Source organism: Phascolarctos cinereus, unplaced genomic scaffold, assembly GCF_003287225.1.
Source record: "Phascolarctos cinereus isolate Bilbo 61053 unplaced genomic scaffold, phaCin_HiC Scaffold_3;HRSCAF=262, whole genome shotgun sequence".
Lineage (NCBI taxonomy): Eukaryota > Metazoa > Chordata > Mammalia > Diprotodontia > Phascolarctidae > Phascolarctos > Phascolarctos cinereus.
The window spans coordinates 145,271,279-145,291,370 of NW_027555736.1; the positions used below are offsets into that span (position 1 = coordinate 145,271,279).

General features: G+C 38.4%; 1 protein-coding gene across 1 annotated transcript in view; it reads right to left on the reverse strand.

Annotated features, from left to right (window-relative positions):
- Positions 1-6,748, reverse strand: part of DENND4A (DENN domain containing 4A) — a 165,188-nt gene extending 158,440 nt beyond the window's left edge. Inside the window, 1 exon segment of the mRNA XM_020983081.2 lies at positions 6,659-6,748. The gene's annotated coding sequence lies outside the window, so the exon portion shown is untranslated.
- Positions 6,749-20,092: the final 13,344 nt, after the last annotated feature.

Sequence of the window (20,092 nt, forward strand, 5' to 3'; positions counted from 1 at the left end):
TGGTACCTATGTTATTGAAATCCTGGTCTGGCTTTTGACATCAACATAAAGTTAAAAAAAAGGCTTAAAGAATGTTCATAGTAATCTTGCCTACACCCCAAGTCATTTTTCAAGGACAGAGATAGAGAGAGAGATGAAGCATTTATTAAGTGATATATAATAGGCACTGTGCTAAAGGCAGAGGATACAAGTATCCCTTACCCTTAAAGCATTTACATTCTAATGGAGGAAGAAAACACATCAAAGGGAAGTTGGAAAGATGGGAAGATAAAAGGGAAAGACTGCAGGCAAAGAGGTATAAAAGTCCAGAAAGCCAATGGAGTCAGAAGTGAAGTCAGCACGGCTGGAATGATGTGAGCTAGAAATTTAACAATCCTGTGAACAATCCCAAGATGGAGAAATCTCTAGAGTGGAAGGCTGATGGTAAGAAGGTAGAAAAATACAGAAAATCTGGAGGCCCACTCAAAGGCTAAGTACAATATTGTAGAAATAATTTTATTTTTCACACTGTCAAACATCTTTATCAATGCTTAATATAATGCAACATGTTTCATTGGGCCCTTAGTACTTGACCACAAGTAGGCTTGCGTCATGAAGTCACTAATTTTGACATCAGCCCGAAATATAAAGAACCAAAAGCTTGCAAATCCCATGGACACTCAGACATTAGGTTGGTTTTTTTTAATGGAGGGGGGAAGTGAAACGGTTTAGAAGATTGAATTTAACCTCAATATTATAAAAACATTCTTTTTATGGTGTTAGAGCATTTTGGCATTCATAAACATGAAACATAAGAAACACTGTAATATCATGTATAAAGGCAACAAATTCCCAGAACACTGACAGGTTTCCTCACTGTCTTAGGATATGGTAACATTAATAATCTAATGTTTGAAACACCTACACTGAAATCTACACTAGGAAACAATCTGCTGTGGTGCAATCAGTCAACAAACATTTATCACAAACTTACTATATCCAGGCACTGCGCTAAGCACGGAGGATACAAAGAGGGGCAAAAATGGTCCCTGCCCTCAAGGAGCTTTCATTCTAATGAAGGATACAACATGTGAATAACTAAGCATATAAAAACATATACAAATTAGATAGAAGACAATCTGAGAGGTGAAGGCATTCGCAGCTGGGGCAATTAGGAAAGGCCTTCTGGAAAAGGTGGGATTTGAGAGGAATCTTAAAGAAAGACAGGGAAACCAAAAGGGGGAGGTGAGAGGTAAAAGCATTCCGGGAATGAGAGATAGCCAGAGACCAGGAAATGGAGAATCTTGCTTGAGGCAAGTAGTCCAGTGTTGCTGGATCATAGTGGCATGGAAGGGAAATGTAGGGCTACAGAATTAAGAGTAGGCCAGATTATGAAGAACTTTAAATGCTAGAGTTTAAATTTGATCCTAGAATAGTAATAGGGAGCCACAGGAGTTCATACACAACCTATTTACTCTTTAGAAAAATTATATTGGCTATTGAGTATCAGACAGTCATGAGGTCAGTCTTGAGACAGGCAGAAACACCAGCTGGAGAGCTAATGCAATCATCCAGGAGAGAGGTGATAACGACTTGAACTAGGGCTGAGGCTATATGAGAGATACTGGAAATGCTGTGAAGGTAGAAAAGACAAAATGTAGTGATGGACTGGATATGTGGAGTGAGAGGGAGGAGTCAAGGATGACACTGAGATTGTGAACCCAGGTGTCTGGGACAATGGTGTGCCTTTGACAGTGATAGTCTCAAATTCGGTATAACAGATCTACAATGGACCGTATTCAAGGAAGTCTAGAAGAATCTCACAAAAACAAGTCTCACAACCAACTCTGAAACACTTAACTCTGATCATTCCAATAACAAACCATGATTCCAGAGGACTCATGATGAAATAGCCTATCCACCTCCTGACAGAGAGGTGATGGACTCAGAGTACAGATCAAAATATGTTTTGGACAGGGTCCATTCATGAATTTGTCCAGTTTGAATATACATGTTTGGAACCTGGGGTTTTGTTTTTCTTACTTTCTCAAGGAGGGGAGGGATAGGGAAGAAGGGAGAGAGCAAAAGTAGATCCTAATTTTTTTTTAAATTTCAACAGTAACAATTCTTGGTATAGACCATAAGAACCTAAGTCAGAGCAAAATTCCAGTGTATATCAGAAGCACAAATCTTTATATGAAAACTTGAATATGTGTGTATGTGTATCACATGTGTGCATACCTGCATATAAATCTAAAATGTATTTACACATTAATCACAAGGAATGGGTCTATAAAATAGCAAAATACCACAACTGTGATATCCCCTGCCTAAACTTTTATCACTTAACTCTTTTCATTAGAAAATGATGTGTAGTACTAGCAGGAAATCTCCCTTGCTATCTTTTCCATTTCTTTTTTCTTAGTGGTTTGACTCTTCTCCCCTGTTGTACTATGCTCATACTATTTTAAGAAGTAGATAAGCAGTATTGATGAGGATAAGGTCAAGTACTTTAAAACTAGCCTCACACCAAACAGAAAGTACATGAGTATAGATTGGCTTTATGAATACAGGCAGCATCCAAATGACAAATGGACTGTATTCCAAAAGTTCATTTTAAAGCTACCTTGTTGTAATTTTAGATTTGAAATAATGTTATATATGTTAGGTTCTCAACCTAGCCTAAAACAGCTAATTTAACCCCATAAGGGAGATGGAATACTATACATTTGCAATGGAAAAAATAGTTGAAAATAACATTGCCATAATAGTTAAAAGATCATAAAAAAGATAGAATAAAATGGTCTTTTTATTCACACTGAATGCTGATGCCTCAGAAAGTGGTGAAGGTTTCACCAGAGATGAAGAAATAGATGAAGATGTTGAATAAAAGTCATCGGGCCTTTAAAAATCCTTAGAAGTGAATGGTGATGGTACTTTTTTCAGTTTAATTTCCTTTCAGACATATGGCTTTTCCCTCCTTTTCCAGCATTACTTTTTAGTCATGGAACAAAGAGAGTGAGAGACACAGAGTCAGCCTGGCATAAAAGAAAGAACTCTGGAATTGAAGTCAGAAGACCTGAATAAACTCCAGGCTCTGCTCTTTAATAGCCGTGTGACCTTGGGCAAGTTACTTACACTGAGCATCAGTTTTCACAATGAAGGGTTTTGGATGATATAAACTCTACGGTTCCTTCAGCACTAAAGCCAAAGAGGTGGTCCTGCCTTTACTAGGCAAAAGTAGTATGACAGAAGGAGCATGTGTATCAAAGGAGATCTGGGAAATTAAGTCAAAGATAAAAGTGGAGTATTAGAGAAGATGCTTGATTCCAGAGGATAGAAATGAAACTTGTGACAGACAGTTCTATGCAATTGTCCAGTACAGGAGGGGAAATGAGGATGTGTGTACAAGAGAAAGTAACGGGCCTGATCATGCACAGTAATACAATTCTGAAACCAATGTTCTTCATAGCTCAGGGAGTAGCTTTAATTATAAGTTGTTCACAATCCTAGATCGCAGACAAGCAACATTTTAAAAAATTTTGTTTACAAAGAATTATGAGATAATGATTTTCTGAAGATTTTTAGTCTTTTATACTATGATTCAAAGAATTTTTATTCAATTTAATAAAGGGACTGAACCTGTGATTTCATTGGTATATGAACCCCTTAATGAAGAAACTCCCATTATCAATGAAGGTCAGCATCTTCTCTGCAACTAATGATGTTAGAGAATTGCCTATAGCACTAAGAGGTTAAAGGATTTGCTTACCATCATACAGCCTACAAAAATATTAGAGACAGGCTATCTCTAACCCTACTCTTTCTGGCTTAAGGCTGTGTCTCCACTCCACTGCACTGTCTCTTTATTCAATTAATAAATATGTCTTAGGTGCCTAGTGAGAGGCAGCAAAATGTAGTGGAGAGAGGGCAAACCCTGGGGCAGGGAAGACACAGATTTATAAGCCCATCCCAATACCTACTGGCTGTGTGACCCTGGGAAAGTCATTGAACTTCTCAGTACCCCAAGAAACTCTTTTAAGACTCCAAGTTACTGCTGAGCTGCTGATTTGCCCTGGTGGAGAGAACTTATATGCTAGAAGTTCCCCACAGGGATGAATTCACAGGTCCACACCCAAACAAAACAAAAAAGCATTTAGTATGAGTAAAATATTCTGTTAGGTGGGTGAGACACAAAGTTTAGATAACATGTCTAATAGAAGGTTCAGATACATAAATTACCATTGATATTCACAATAACCTTTTAAAAGACAAGAAAGCCATTAGAAACATAAAGAACATTTGTAATATCATTGTATTAAAAAGTTCCTATGCAGCTCATTTTAAAGATCTAAAGAATAAACCTGCTTGCAGTATTGTGGTATAAGAATCCATGATTTGAGACACATTTAGTTTATTTTTAAAAGATTTCCATGAAGCAATAAAACAAAACCACTGGGGTTGGGGGAAGAGAGTTTTGTTATACTGCATTTCATCCCTGTCTTCTCTAAGCACACACATTGTATATCACAGAAAAGGTTAGCAAAGACAAGTCTCCTTACACAAGATAAAAAGGTTCTGCTGGTGTCACACAACCTCCATCACACATAGTGCATCTGAAAATTCAGAAAAGACTAATTTTTTATTTTTATTTATATGCCAATCTTATCCAAACTTTCGTTACTTCTTACACTAGACCCAAGAATCCTATGTAATTCAATAACTATCCGAAAAAATACTATGTGTGGGGTGGAAAAGTAATATTAAACCTTCTTTCCTGGTCCACCCCCTAAAAAGCTTCAGCACCTAATAATGGTGGATTTGTATTTATAAGTTTTACATCACTGCACTATTTTCAGAAATGTTTTTTAAGTTTAAAATAATGCAGCTCGGAATATGAATACTCATTTCCTCCTCCTTCTCTAGTTGGGTTCTTGCTCAATTTACTTTCCTATAACAACAAAATTCACAAAAAGTAATGTGCCCAGGATAAAGAAAATCTACTCCTGCTTGCCATTCAGAAAATTCTGCAGTGTAGCATATTATTGCCAACACAGCTGTCCAAAACACTAAATTTCTATCCAAGATAAAGTTTTCCTAACAGGTGGAGGATACAAATGTTTGGTGATTTCTTCATACTTTGAATTACAAAAACTAGATACCTAAATAATCTTCATTACATTGAGACAAAGTGTATAGACTCCACTATCTACAGAGAATGATAGCACAAAAACTTAGGGCTCCCCAGGATCCACTTTTTAAAAACAATCTTGGGAGTAAGAATAGTAATATTTATAATAGATTAGTGTAACCTGGACTACATTGTTTACAACTGTTTGTTTTTTGCCAAAGGGGGGAAGAATATGCTAGATAATACAGTCCATACACTTAACATCTTTACTTTAAAAAAAAACCCACTAAGAACACAGGCATAAAATGCCTGAAACTCAGAATACTCCTTTAATTAATATGAGCTAACTGTGAACTAAACCCTCAGTGTACTCATTTCCTACTCTCACTCATGACTTTCAGGCTAGCTAACATTCTTTCATCTCTCTTGGCTGTTAGTTTCCAGCTCGGGTCCTGGCGACTGAGCCACAGAATAACTGTCCTGCAACTAAAAACAAAACTCCCACTTTCAAGGGCCCGAGTTTTCTTCTACATGCTATTTCACTACAAGCACATCACCGTCGTCACACAAATGTTACACTACATCGCTCGGTTTAAAAGCAATGGTAATGAAATGCTCTCACGAACCAATTTTCATTCTTTCTTAATAGATGAACTTTAAAGGGAGGGAGGCTGCCACAGAAGGGGGAGCGTGGTCATTTAAAAACAACAACAGCGGAGGCGGTGGAAGCAGCAGTAGCTGCAAGCAGCCGTGCTCCACCACTTCCAGCGGGCAGGTCTGGACCCCCCGCAACGGCGGCAGCAGCAGCATCTCCCGGGCCCTCCTCCGCGGCCCCCACAGCCCCGGGATGACGGGCGGGCGACGGGCTCGCCCGGCACTTCTTCCGGAGTCTGCGGGGCTTCACAGGAGCCGAGCAGGTGGGATCCCCGGGAGCCACCTCAGCCTTACGTAACGGAGATGTCAGGCTCCCAGATTGGGAGCCTTCCCCTCTCTTTCCCCCCTCCCCCACCTCTTCCTCCCAACTCCCTTCCCCGCTGCCCCCATCTGCCCGGACTACACTGAGGAAACAAACAGCCGCGAACTGCGTAACGCCCCCTCCCACCCTGGCATAGCCGCCCCCGGTCACCCGCGGGACGAGGGGGCCGAGCGGCAGCCGCCAACCCCGTCCGGAGGAGGGAGAGCGGGGCGGCCTGGCTACGAGGAGAGCGCAAAGTGTCTCCGCGCCCGCCCGGTCAGGAGAAGTGGCCCACAAAGACCGACACCCCCCCGGATTTCCCCCTCCCCGGAGGATCGGGGCAAGCAGCCCTCGGCCGCCCCCTCCCCCTCCCGCTCGCGGACCCCGGAGCGCGCGGGCGCGCGCAAACACACACACACACACACACACACACACACACACACACACACACACACACACACACACACACACACACACACACACACACACACACACACACACACACACACACACACACACACACACCCCCCCCGTCCCCGACAGTGACAGCTCCACATGTCACCGCTCCGCCGCTCCAGCACCCCAGCACTCACCGCTCGGGGCTCCGCAGCCACCGGGCCAGTCACCAAGGCAGCAGAGCGGGGAACCTCTCCTCCCCGGCAGCTGGACACGAGGGGCCAAAGCGAAGCGGCGGCGGTGGCGGCTGCGGCGGCTCCTGGCCAGCTTAGATCATCCCGAGCCCAGCGCTCCGCCCTCCGCGGAGCCCCAGCCCGCCAGCCCTTGGCCTGCTGGCTCAGTCAGGCGGGACTCCTCCTCCCCTCGCGGCCGCCGCTGCCTCCGCCTCCGCCTCGGCCTCCTCCTCCCTTCGCGGCAGCCGCCGCCACGGCCGTCGCCATCTTGGCAGTGACGCCACCAGTCGAGGGGGCCAGCGGCCAACCGGCGTCTCATGACGAGAAGGCAGAGGCGGAGGGAGGCGGGGGAGAGGCCAAGTGGTAGAGCTGTCCGCCGGGTCCCAGAAGCCGCCGGGTTCCAGCGGGTGGGAAAGGGGGCGGGGCAGAAGCGGCCCAACCCTCCTCACGGCTTTGGTTGTTTGGGAAACCCACAGTCATAACCCGCCTGACAGCAAGAGCGCGGGAGAGCTGCCCCTTCCTGACACAGGGAGAGCTGAGATATCTGGGCGAGATGATCTTGGGTTCCCACTCCACGCCCTCAGTTATTCACACTTGCACCTACCTCGGGCGAGCTTGCTCGACTCTTTTTGCCTCCTAGCTCAGAGGTGATCCGAGGCAAGTCATTAAGGGGGCACGACTAAACCGGAGGCTGTGGAGGGACAGCTCCTCAGCCTGCGTTTCCTCCTAAGTGAACAGGTGCGCTTGGGAATCCCCTTGGGGAACTCAGTCCCCACGAGGGCGATACCAGTATAAACAGCCTTGCAGAATGGGGAATCCAGGGACTTTCTGTGGAAACTACATGGGGGTGGGGGTGGGGAAGCACCATTAATAGCACGAGAGTTTTGGGGGGATTTTGTTTTGGTTACTGTTTTGATTTGGAGTTTATGCTGGCTAATTGATTCTGGCTTGTTTCTCCGATATGATGGACAGAAGGTGGGGGGAGTACCCACTCCCCTCACCTTCTGTATGATTCTGAAATTCCTCCCCATCGTTCTTCAATCATGTCAACCTTTCGAGTGTCCTTCCAATTAATTCCAAGCCTTCGCCTGTTGCATTCTCTATACTTCAAGCAGCTCATCTTCTAAGATGTTGCAGGCTGAGGTTTAGTCCTAAGTAAATCCATCTCTGACAATTTTTTCCTTGTAGCAGATCACACCAGTAAGCCCAAACTTCAAAACAAAACAAAACCTAACCCCCAGGTTTGTAATCTGTGTTTTGTCATAGAAGTGGATATTTGCTGACAGCTTTTTGTCTATGTGTGAAAGCCTAGCTGAAACCAAGTAGACACCTGAAGTCTTTTTCTCTAAGGACAGAGATAAAATTTATCCTTCGGTTTGTAGCAGCGCCTGTTGCTATACCCAAGGGGGTGAGCCACTTCTTTTTAAAGAGTAATTTGGGTGTTCAAAATATTGACTAACAACAAAAATAACACTGCTTCACTCAACTAAGCGTAAAGAGTTTTTTAAAAATCCATTACAGAATTTCATGAGTTGCCATGGCCAAAGAATTGATTACCAAATGAACAGCCTGATGGTAATGATCCTCTCTGCACCAAGGAAGGTCCTCAGAAAGCAAATGTATTGTTGCCAGGCTGTACTAGAGATCTTTCCAGAGGTAGAAATTACCAGAGTTTGATCTCCATAGGCATCACCTTTGAGAACCCAGAGTGACTGCCATACCAAGATACAGCATTGTAGCAACAATTACAAATAGGCAATTACATATTTACAGAATGGAATTCTCTACTTGGATATTTTAATGGATCTATGAAACTATAGCTGTGGGTATTCATTCCAAACACATTCTCTAATGCTATACTACCCTTGAAGCATTCACCATGGGGACCTACCCAACATGCCAGAACTTCCTCTAGTTCTCTTGATATCGCCAGGGTATAAGTGAAGCATACGAGCTGTCCATTGTTTGTCCCTTTTTCTCACTATATGGTCACTTTATCACACATCTCTCCTATGATCCTTATACCATTTTCCTTGTGTGATTTTTCTATGATAATGTGTTGCAGCCTATTTGTACTAGCATGAGCCTACCCATTGCTCTTTTTAGTGATTTTTCCACCATGATATTCCTTCAGAGACTATGATATTCCATGAAAAGATGGATCTTTATTTCAGAAAGAAGCTTTGGTTCAATAAAACATTATTCCATTTCCCTAAGTTAACATAACCCTTTCTCCCCGTCCTGTCCAATTCTTAGACTAGTTCATTGTCTATGTTCAGTGTCTATTCAAGATATATAGATATAGATATAGATATATAGAGAGATACATATATCACACACGTATGTGTGTGTTTATGAACTAGTTATTTGGATTATCCCTCCAAATACGTGTCTTAAATGGAACAATCTACATTATTTATTCACTAGGTTTTTCTTTCATGGAGGCTAACTTTCTTGAGTGAATATGGGTGTCACATAAGAGCCTGTAATGCTGTGGGTTTGATGCAATAAATACATCATTCACAAGAAGGATCATCTATAGGACTATCTAACAGGAGATCCTCTTCCATTTAGACTCTACATTGGATATTATCTAAGACAGAAGCAAACATCTTCGATGACAATACCTCTCTTCGGTTTATGCCTTGCCTGATATAATAAAAAAAGTCATTGAAAGAGGTTACCTCCCTTACTATATCTCTGAAGGCATGGTGGATGACTTTAACATATTCATGGGAGATACTTTGTTAAAGTCATTAAGGTGATGTTTTGTTCTACTAAACCAAATGCTTTTTTATAAACAATTATACTGAGATACTTCATTTTCTACATGTTTTAGTCAATTGCATGATTGCAAAAAATGAGGTCTACTATGGAATGTAATTTTTAAAAGCATTCCTATCCCCTTTTCATACTTTCATCAAAAATGCCCTCAACGCCTATATATAGATTATTTTTATAGACATTTTCATAGAAATGGAAAAGTAAGCACGTAGATCAGTGGTTTCTAATATTCTCTTGGTCATCTTCCCCAAGACTTTGGCATCTTTTCTTTGGATACCTTGGGAATTTATCTGTAGATATCCTCAAAATTATATCACCTTAAGCATCAACTTCCTATTCTACTTCAGCTGCTTTTTCTAGCTTTGTTTTCTTTTGTGCTTTTTCTGCTTTCTCATGATGGTCCCTCCATCAAGGACCTTAGAGTGAAGATTTTATGGTTCAACTACCATTGAGTAGAAGGAAAAATATAAAAATCTTTACAGTCTTTTGCATTTTTGATCTGTTCCTTGTCCATTCCAGTTGTTCAGTCTTGGTAAAGAAACCTAGTGTTTGTTAGCTGAAAGGGTTTTTAGGCTTTTTTATTCTTGTTTCAGTAATTAATTTATATCAAACTTCCTAAGGAAATCAACAAGAATTTATTGAGTACCTGCTATGTCCCAGACACTGTGATAATAGTTTAGGTAGACTTTTATTCTTTTCCTGTCTTTCAGCATCAATAGCTTATTTAAGTCAAGTTGCTTGACTCCACATCATATTACCTTCTCATTTTTGTCATTTCTTCCAATGCTTTTGATGTAGATTTTTGTTCTAACGAATTTGTGTTCTAATACAAACAGCTGATTTGGAAATGGCTTACATTGAGGACCATTTGTTTTCCATTCAAATATAATCAATTGCACTTTTTATGATGTTATGGTTTTTGGGGGAGTTGTTTTTGTTTTTGTTTTTGGTGAGGCAATTGGGGTTAAGTGACTTGCCCAGGGTCACACAGCTAGTAAATATCAAGTGTCTGAGGCCAGATTTGGATTTAGGTCCTCCTGACTCCAGGGCTGGTGCTCTATCCACTGTGCCACCTAGCTGCCCCTGTTACGTTGTTTATGGTGCTCACCATGTCCGGTGCCTCTCAACTCTTCTCAATTAAAAAAAAAAGTATTCATGTATATAAGAATGAGACTTTTGTACAGTCCACAACCTTATGATTGCTCATTTCTTATTCCTGAATCATGTTTTCTATCACATATCTTACCATTCTCTCCTATGCTCATCTTTGCATTGAAGTCACCACTTATTAAAGTTTATATTGAATGAATTTGGAGGGTTTTATTTAGTTCTTCATAGAACTGCTGTTTCTCCTTATCCTCTGCAACAGAAGTAGCTGCAATAATAAACTGCAATCGTTTTCATAGTGTGTTTTGTTTTGCAAATGGTTGGTCATAAGCTCTGCACTGGAATTCTATGCATTTTTAAATGATAAAAAGTTGCTAAATACAAAATATCACCTACAGAGCAATATTTTATAAAGTTTTAGAAAATGACTGCTAAGTACTTGTAAAGTGCTGTTAATTTAAGCAGCTAAGAGCATTTATCAACTATCTCCTTAGTTCTTCAAGCAAGCTAGAAATTACTACTTATGTCTGACTTAAAGTAGATAATTAAGTGAAAGGTATATTTATGCCATTTTTGTATTCCATGGACCTTTTTGGCAGGCTAATGAAGTCTATGGACACCTTCTCAAAATAAAAAATTTAAATGCATAAAATACATAGGATTACAAATGAAATTAATTATTTTAAACTAATTATTAAAAAATTTAAACATATTCATAGAGCCCTAGGTTAATAAACCATAATCTATGCCCTCTTTAAATACTATCATCTCCAAACACATTCAGTACCTTGCATTTAGCTGCTGCTCAAAATTTAAGAAATGAATGCTTTGCTGACAATAAGGGAAGCACAATCTACTTAATGTGTTTCCTATCATAAATAGACTTCAGTAGTAGTGAAGTCACATGTAATAGGAATAGAGATTAAGTCATCAACTCAGTACTTAAATGACAAAGCAGAAATCTAAAAAGCTTCCTAATTTTACTCTGAGCTTTAACATTCTTCATGAATAACAAAGTGGCTCCTTCCTAAAGCCAATCCAATTTGGGGGAGACCCACTTTACGAGTTTAGAATATTCACTGCATTGTACTGTAATAATTCTTAGAATCTGATGATACATAAAGTGGATAATAGGAAGAGAACTGAAGGGCAAATTGTGGGTTTTGATCTCTAGTGAAACAAATTGATATCACTTGATGATGAAAAGAATTGCACTCATTGATGGATTTGAGACCCAAGTTTCACACGATAAATATGATGGTTTGTCTGGGTATACATCTTAAGGGTGTGTTGGTGTGTTTGTGTGTTTGTGTGTGTGTGTGTATTTGTGTGTGTTTGTGCTCGAGCTGGTGTGTGTGTGTGTGACAGAGAGAGAGAGAAAGAGAGAGAGATCCCTTATATACCAAAATATTCATAGCACTCTATGTGGTAGCATAAAAGTGAAAATAAAGTGAATAAAGTGGGTGCCAATCAAATGGGGAATGGCTGAACAAATTCTATGAATATAATAGAAGATTACTGTACCATATGAAATGATACAGATGAGAAATCCAGAGAAACAAGGAAAAATATATAAAGTGGTTCCAAGCAAAAAAACAAACAAACCGCTAAACCAAGGTAAAGATATACAAAATTACTACAATAGTATAAATTAAAACAACACTAAAAAGCAGCCATGCTTAGATTAATTGCAGAGAAAAATCTTTGTCCCAAATGACCAGAGGATGGAACAAAAACCCCTCCTTTCAGGAAAGAGGGAGAAGATTGCAGGTATAAAGTGTACACTGTCACATGTAGTATTGACTTCATCATTTGGTTTTGCTTAACTATTTTGTTACGAGGGAGGGTTAAACAGTCAGGAAATGAGATATAAAAAATAACAAAAAGCATTAATTTAAAATATACCTCCCTCCAGAAAAAGGAGAAAACTGGATCTTAAAAATTCTAATTCGACTAACAGTCTTCCTTCTATTACACCAAGACTTCTATGAATATTGTTATGTCTTATTTTAAAACACCACTATTTCATTTCTCCAAGGAAAAAAACCTAATGACAGTGCCTGATACACTATGCTTGATAAATACTTTTTTATTTGTTCATTCATTTTGTAGCACAAGAAAAACAAGATGTTGTAAAGCTTAATCCTCTCTACTGCTAAATCTACACACTTAATAATTATACTAGAAATTTGTCATGTTTGTGAATAATACTTTGGAGTTTCGACATGTAACTGACCTTGGTCTCTATGCCAGGAGAACTGCCTTATAGATCAGACTAGTTTACACTGAGGTTTTTTTGTTACTTTGGTAACTCAACCCCTTGTTGAGTTCCTTGACTAGGAACCAAGTCAAGCCCAACTTAACTAAATTTGGTGAATAATGTTACATTGAAATTTCAGTATATTTAATTCCACAAGCTAAAACTGTAATTATTTTTTAATAAGGGATAGCTCAATTTCAGATATTACAATAAAGTTTTTTTTTAATAAAACATGACCATGGTCTCTTAAAATCATGAGCTGAAAGGGATCTTCCAAATCATCTACCATTATTTTATTTTACTGATTAGGAAACTGAGGCCCAGAGACATTAAATGACTTATCAAGGCCAGCCACAAAGGCAGTTAAGTGGCATAGCTTGAATTTGAAATCCAAATCCTCTGACTCTAAATCAAGCATGCTTTATGTTGAACTGTGTTGTCTCAAACACCTTTAAAAAGGCAAGTCAGAAGCTCTGAATGGATACCTGGCCTAGACATAAAAAGTCACATCATAAATAAATTAGAAGAACAAGGACTACAATACTTTTGAGATTTATGTATAAGGCATGGGTTGATGACCAAACAAGGGATAGAGAGGATCATAGAAAATAAAATGAACAATTTTGATTACACAAAATGTAAAAGGTACTGCACAATCAAAATCAATGTAGCTAAAATTAGAAGGGAAACAAGTAACTGGGGGGAAAATCTTTGCTGAAGGTTTCTCTGATCAGGGTTTCAGTTCTAAGATATATAGGGAAGTGATTAAAATGTGTAAGAATGGGGGCAGCTAGGTGGTGCAGTGGATAGAGCACCAGCCCTGGATTCAGGAGGACCTGAGTGCAAATCTGGCCTCAGACACATAACACTTACTAGCTGTATGACCCTGGGCAAGTCACTTAACCTCACGGCCTAGCAAAAAAAAAAATTAAAATGTGTAAGAATAAAAACCATTCCCCAATGATAGATAGTCAAAGTATATGAACAAGTAGTTGCCTAAAGAAGTAATCTAAGGGCAGCTAGGTGGAGCAGTTGATAGAGTACTGGCTCTTGAGTCAGGAAGACCTGAGTTCAAATCCAGTCTCAGACACTAGCTGTGTGAGTAAGTCACTTAGCTGGGCAAGTCACTTAGCACTCCCTCCTCCAAAAAGAAAAAAGTAATCTAAGCAATCAACACCATGGAAAAAAATGCTCCAAATCACTAATAATAAGAAAAGTGCAAATTAAAGCACTCCAAGGTTCTACCTAACACTGATACAATCAGTAAAATTGACCAAAAAAGAAAGAAAACAGACACCATTGGTGGAGTTGTGAATTGGTTCAGCCATTCTAAAAAGTGGTTTGGAACTATGCCCCCCAAATCCCCAAAAGATATTTATAGTTGCTCTGTTTGTGGTAGCAGAGAACTGGAAATAAGGGGGTATTCATCAGTTAGGGAATGGCTGAATAAATGATGATGTAAGAATAGAATGGCATATGAATTGTACTGTAAGAAATGATGAAAGAGATAGTTTCAGAAAAACCAGAGAAGATGAACTGATACAAAGTGAACAGACTCAAGAGAACAATTTATACCTTAACAACAAAATTGTAAACAAACAACTTAGAAAGACTTAAGAATACTGATCAATGAAATGACAAAACATGATTTAAGAGGACCAATGATAAGTCATGCTACCCATCTCCTGACAGAAGTGATAGACTCAGGGTGCGGAATAAGACATAATATGTTTTGGAAATGGCTGAAGTAGGATTTTTTAAATAATATTTTTCCCAATTACATGTAAAAACAATTTTAATATTTATTTTTCAAAAATGTCTAGTTCCAAATTCTATTTTTCCCTGTTTTACTTCTGCTCTCCCTGATATGGTAAGCAAATTGATTTAGTTTATACATGTGCAATCATGCAAAACATATTTTCATATTAGTCATGTTGTGAAAGAAAACATAGACCAAAACCAAATAAACACACACAAAATAAAGTGAAAAATAGAATGCTTTGATCTGCATTCAGACTCCATCAGTTCTTTTTCTGGTGGTGGATAGCATTTTTCAACATTAATCCTTTGGAATTGTCTTGGATCGTTGTATTGCTGAGATGAGCAAAATTATTTACAATTGATCATTTTACAGTATTACTGTTACTATTCACTGTGTACACCATTTGCCTGGTTCTGCTCACTTCACTTTGCATCAGTTCATGTAAGTCTTTTCAGGTTTTTCTGAAATCATCCTGTTTGTCATCTTTTTATAACACAATAGCATTCCATTACAATCATACATCACAACTTATTCAGCCATTCCCCAGTTGGTAGGCATGCCCTCAATTTCCAATTCTTAGCCACCACAAAAAGAGCTACTATAAATATTTTTTGTGCAAATAGGTCCTTTTCCCTGACCCCCCCTTTTTAAAAATCTCTTGGGGATAAAGACCTAGTAATGGTATTGCTATATCAAAGGGTACGCACAGTTTTGTAGCCCTTTGGGAATAGTTCTAAATTGCTCTATAGAATGGTTGGATAGGTTTACAACTGCACTAGTGGCTCGATTTTCCCATATTCCCTCCAACATTTGTTATTTTCCTTTTCTGTTATATTAGCCAACCTGATAGGTGTGAGGTGGTACCTCAGAGTTGTTTTAATTTGCATTTCTCTAATCAATAGTGATTTAGACCATTTTTTCATATGCATCTAGATAGCTTTGATTACTTTGTCTGAAAACTGTTCATATCCTTTGACCATTTATCGGTTGGGGAATGACTTGTAGTCTTATAAATTTGTCTCAGTTCTTTACATATTTGAGAAATGAGACTTTTATCAGAGACACTTGCTATAAAAAAAATTTCCCCCGTTGTTCTGCTTTCCTTCTAATCTTGGTTGCGTTGGCTTTGTTTGTGCAAAAACTTTTTTAACTTAATATAATAAAAATTATCCACTTTACATCTCATAATGATCTCTAGCTTTTGTTTGGTCATAAATTCTTCCCATCTCCATAGATTTGACAAGTAAACTATTCCTTGGTCTCCTAATTTGTTTATGGTATCACCTTTTGTATCTAAATCATGTGCCCATTTTGACCTTATCTTGGTATATAGTATAAGATACTGGTCTATACTTAGATTCTGCCATATTGTTTTCCTATTTTCCTGGCAGTTTTTGTCAAATAGTGAGTTCTTGTCCCAAAAGCTTGGGTCTTTGAGTTTATCAAATACTAGATTACTATGGTCATTTGCTACTATACATTATGTACGTAATCTATTCCACTGATACATCTATTTCTTATCCAGTACTAGATTGTTTTGATGATTACCACTTTATAATACAGTTTGAAATCTGGCATGGCAAAACCACCTTTCTTCACGTTTTTTATAAGTTTCTTTAATATTCTTGATCTTTTATTCTTCCAGATAAATTTTGTCATTTTGTTCTAGCTCTACAAAATAATGGATTTTTTCCCTTAATTATTCATATTTGTTACCAGGGTTTTGTTTACCTTTTTATTATTTGTTTTGTTTTCCAATGGCAAGGGAAGTAGAAGGGGGGAAGAATCATTGTTTGTTCATTAAAAAAATTAAATTAAAAAATGTGACTTCTTTCTGAGTAGAGATTGTTTCATTCTCTATACTTATATCTCTAGCACCTGGTACAATGCCTGGCATGCAATAGGCATTAATAAATACTGTCGATTAATTTTTTTTAAAAAGGCAGATCTGCTGAACAACCTTCAGAGACAAGAAATATTAAAAATATCATCTTAAGCCTACAACTAACTAAACCAAACTTCAGATGTAAATGACAGCATAGATTGCAGTGAAAATGGGGGTGCATTATATCTAAAATCCTTCTGTCCCTGTCTTAGACCATCTCAATTGCCTCATTGTGGTATAGTTCTAGTTCATATACTCAAAAACACAAAGATTGTTACTTTAGGACATTCTGGTTTCCAAATGAGTAATATTGCCTTCATTGACATCTCTTTGTAGATTGAATATTTCATACTTTTAATTATCTTAAAAAGGAAAATTATTTTTATATATAATATACTATAAAATGTAATTTACAGTAAGGCCTATGATAGGTCTATTTCTAATATATTTTAATTTTTAACCAAGTAAAGATTGCTGACACTTTATCAAGATGAAAAATATCATTATAGAGGTGGGTTTCATCTTTAATTTTTGGCTTTGTCTGAAATCTTGTAACAGATGTTCATATGTTGTTCTCAGAAAATAAAACAAATGCTCATAAATTGTTTCAACACTTTGGCCTTCTTTCTGGAAATGTCCAAAGGTTCAAACAGTTTGGATGGATGTCTGTGCTGACTTGCAGGAAATATGAGTCAGCTTTTCTTATGTACCCAAGCTTTGTTGTTATAACTAGGACATTTGGGAAACATGAAGCTGGCAAATCGGACACCATTAAGTCTTTCCTTTTTATTGATTTTGGCCCAGACATGAATTCTGCTAGGGTAGACCACAGGGATACCCTCTAAATTGTCAAGCAGGAAGGAGCCCTGTAGGGGAACACCTGCAATGAGAACAAAATATTTATTGTTTGGTTTTAAACAGATGTCTGCCTCCTCTGGGAAACAGCAGAAAACTTCAGGAGAAATGAGGGGCAGAGAAATTGAGCAGTTCACACCAAATCAGTTATGTAATGGTTGGTATTGAAATTAACTTCAACCTCAAACATTTATTAAATGCCTACTATATACAAGGCACTGGGCTAGACCCTGGGGATAAAAGAGAAAGAAAGGAGACAATTCTTAGCTTCAAGGAGTTTGCGATCTAATGTGGAGGAGGGGAGGTTGTAGGCGGAGGGTGGAAGGGATAAATATTTATATAAACTGGTAGGATTCAAATCAGAATGTAATAAAGCAAGTAACAATGGATGAATACATAGACATGAGAATAGTGCCAGCAAGGCTAAAACTCAGAATTAGCCTAGGCTGGCAATGAATACCAAGGACAATAGAAAGTTGGGTTTGTTTTGTTTTGTTTGGAAGCTATATTAGGAACCAAAGGAAAACCAAAGAGGCTATAAGTCCACTATTTGGAAAAGATTAGAGGGGGAAAAAAATGATTGAGAGAAGGCACAGCTACTTTATTTTATTTCTGTTTGACAAACAGAATGGCCTTCAACATGGAAACCTTCTCTCATGCTTGCAATGCACTTCCTCCACTTCTCTACCTTTAAAAATCCTTATTTTCCTTCAAGTCACAGCTCAGGTACTGACATGAAGTCTTTCCTTATTCCCGTAACTGTTGCTCTCTCCCCCCTCCTACTTACCTCTTCCTTTCTCCCAACCCAAATGTTCCTAGAGCACTTTGTATGATCCACACATGCCATGACCCTTTCAGAGTTTATCTTGTGTCAAATAGTGTTTCTCTCCAGAAGAATGTAAGCATTGTAAAGGAAAGAAATTCTTCATGTTTTATCTATGTATCCCCAATGCCTAGCACAGTGCATCACACATAGTATACATTTAATTTAATTCAAACTGTAGGCTGGTAATCTTGATCAGATTTCCTGACAAAATTCTAAAACATATTATTAAAAGGTTTGCTTATGAACATTTAGAAAAGGAAGTGGTGATCACTAAGAACTTGCATGGCTACATCAAGAATAGCTCATGACAAGCTAATCTCATTTCCTTTTTTGACAGGATTACTAGATAAGGGGAATATTGGAGACAAAGTATTTCTGGATCCCTGCAAAGCACTGGATGATATTTCTCATGCTATCCTCTGTGTGTGTGTGTGTGTGTGTGTGTGTGTGTGTGTGTGCGCGCGCGCTCATGTGGGCACATTTGTGGGTATCTCAGGCAACTTTATTTTAAAAAATGTTCTTTTTTAAATGTGAATTTAACATCATCAACAAACACAAACATTTCAATAGATAAAAAGAACCGAAAAGTGACTTGTATAAGGAACTGCAAATTGTCAAGTACTGTTTGATTTTTAAGAAGCATATAAAAAACAAAATATATATATAACAGTTTAAAATGTCTTATACAAGCTTCTTATTTATATGTGTATGTGTATGTGTGTGTGTGTGTGTATGTGTGTCTGTATCACATATAATTTGACAGGGTAATAACAAAACTATTCTATTTGCTTATGTTCCCATCTGTATTTTTTTTTGTTTTCTTCTGTGCATTTAAAAATGTTCTACTGATGTATTTTTTTGCGTATCTATCAACTAACCAACCATCTTCATTGTACCTCATTCCCAAGTAGAAGCTCCCCCTTGTAAAATAGATACACAGACCAGTGAAGCAAACCAGTGGATTGTGGACAAGACAGAAAGATATGGATTACATGATAGTGCAGTTAGGTAGATTTAGGATTGGTTGACTGACTGGACCCAAAAAGTAGTTATTAACGGGTAAACGACAGCACAGAGAGGTCTCTAATATAGGTTCCCAAAGATGTATACTTGGATCTGTGTTCAGTATTTTTTATCAATGGTATTGGTGAAGACACACATGGGGTGCTTATTGTATTTGAAGATGACAAGAAGCTGAGAGGTATAGCTAACACATTAAATGATAGAGTTGATCTAAAAAGATTCTGATGTGTTAGAGCAATGGGCCTAGTCTAATAAAGTAAAATATAATGGGGATAAATATAAAGACCAGCATTTGGAAAACATAAACACAGACACACAGAGAAAGCCACCCAGATAATCAGATTCACCAGAGCTGTAACAAAGTGTCAGTTAATTCTGTTGTTCTCTATCCTTCCAATAACATTAGCTTCATGGCACAGTATAGGGACCAATTTAGGGAATACCAGTCCAGAGGCCTTGGGATCTCTCTACTTTAAAAAAAATTATTAGAAATAATATTAAATATTAGACAACTATAATTGAGTAGTAACCATATTTAAGTTAAATAATTTCAGTGCATTGAAGATTTCTATGACCTGATGCTGAGTGAAATGAGCAGAACCAGGAGAACATTATGCACCCATAACAGCTACACTGTGCAATGACTGACTTTGATAGACTTGGCTCTTCTCAGCAATGCAAGTATCTAATGCAAAAGACTCATGATGGAAAATGCTATCCACATCCAGAGAAAGAACTATGGAGTCTGAATGCAGATGGAAGCATACTATTTGCTCTCCTTTTCCTTTGTTGTTTTGTTTTATTGCTTCATTCTCATGGTTCCTCCAATTAGTTCTAATTGTCCTTTACATCATGACTGATGGGAAAATATGCTTAATATGAATGTATTAAGTAGG